Source organism: Cynara cardunculus (assembly GCF_001531365.2).
Source record: "Cynara cardunculus var. scolymus isolate 2C chromosome LG 6, CcrdV1, whole genome shotgun sequence".
Lineage (NCBI taxonomy): Eukaryota > Viridiplantae > Streptophyta > Magnoliopsida > Asterales > Asteraceae > Cynara > Cynara cardunculus.
In genome coordinates this window covers 6,446,627-6,448,512 of record NC_037533.1, presented here as the reverse complement: position 1 = coordinate 6,448,512, position 1,886 = coordinate 6,446,627, and positions in this window count along the sequence as shown.

Genomic DNA, 1,886 nt, shown 5'->3' with positions numbered 1-1,886 from the left:
AACAGGTTCCTGCACCAAAATTGACAGTTAATCTTGGACCAAGTAACTACAAAACCTGCTTAAACTGTATAACAGTCAGTCAAAATAACTACAAAAACAGCTTCTCAAAACCTCGAAGAAACAGCAGTCTGTGCCTACGAGCTTCACACTTCCAGAATCTCAAAATCAAACAGCAATGGCTTCAAAACTACACTCTTTTCAGATTTTGAATTGCTGTAATTGAATTGCTATTACAGTCTTAATATAGGAAACAGCCTCACCGACAACCTGTTAAGACCTGTGAAGCTGTTAGACTTGCACACTCTGCTTCTGTTCTGTTTAAGAGTCGCTGCTGCAGTTTAGTTTTGTTGCTGCTGTTTGCAGAAAATGAAGCTGTTTGCAGTTTAGTTTAGTTCAGTCTTATTGCTGTTAAAAGGAATTAAGTCTGCTGCTGTCAAGATCTGCTGTCAACTAGCTTTGCTGTTGACTGCAACTTCAAACTCAAACAACTTGCACAGTCAAAACACAAACACATTGCTGCTGTTTGCTTAACACTGCACACAGATGCTAAGCTGCTGTTTTTCTTGTTTACACCAACACAGCTGCTGCCTAAACAAAAGATGCTGCTGCTTCTAATCTTGACAGCTGTTAGAACTTGTTGAAGCTGTTGCTGCTGTCTGGTTGCTGCTGTGAATTACTGTTATTGCTGCTGTCCAATCTGCTGTGTTAATCTGATGAATGCTGCTGTTAAAACTTGCAATCTGTTGCTGCTACCTGCAACCTGTTCACTGTGCTGTTTTGCAATCTGCTGTGCTGCTGCAGTTTGCTTTAAACCTGTTTTACCTGCTGTTTACTACTTCCCAAACAAAAACAGTCCCACTCAATATTCAAAAACAGCTTCTCTTTCAAAGCATCTAACACCATAGACAAAACAATACTAAATCAGCCACCTGGCTGCTGTCACAATGTACACTTCTGTTTCAAATTAAAAAAAAAGAAATTAAAAGTTGTTGCTACTGCACATCTACTGCTAGTTGCTGCTGGTGTTTCTTCAACCTGCTTTGCTGTTAACAGCAAACTTCAAACTGAAATAACCTGCACACTGCTTAAACACTGCACATAGACATCACTGCTTCTTGCTGCTGCACACTGTGTTTCAATGTGGTTGCTATTACAAAACAAAACGAGCTGCTGTTTCAGTTCAGTTTAAAACAGGTTAAAAATGAAACTGCTAAATAGTTGCTGAAAAAAATGAAGCTATTGTTGATGAGATGTTGTTGCTGTTTCTGTTGCTGTACTTTAAATCAGACAACACACAAGACTAATATGCTCAAAACTAGCAGACTTTTAATTCTTGCTATGTTCCCTCAAAACAAAACCTGCTGTTGATTAAACAATGTAACTCAATATGGACAGTTTGTTGCTGTCAAATTCAATCAAAGTGTGAGGAAGATGAAGTCTAGGTTGCTGTTACAGTCCACATAATCACAAACACACCAAAATCCATACACCAACAGTAACAAAACAAATAGATTCGCAAAATCAAGAATCTTAGATGAATGTTAATCCGGACAGCTTGAATGATAAACCTGTTAATAGTCCAAAAGCTTAAACCGAACAGCACAACAATCTAAACCAGACACAATCAATTCTTGAAAAGATATTGAACAAAATACCAAAATGAATCAAGAAATTACAAACAATCAAGAATCTGGGTAAAATTGATTGAGCGGTTTAGAAGTCCGCTCAACTTTCTTCAATGTACAAGTCCTAAACCGCTTGGATGGCTTACCTGCTGAATGAATCAGAACTCTAAACCGGGCAAGAATCAATCGGTATACATGAATACCGGACAAGTAGTAAAACCTAAACCGCTCACACTCCGGTCAAGAAGACTTACCTGATTT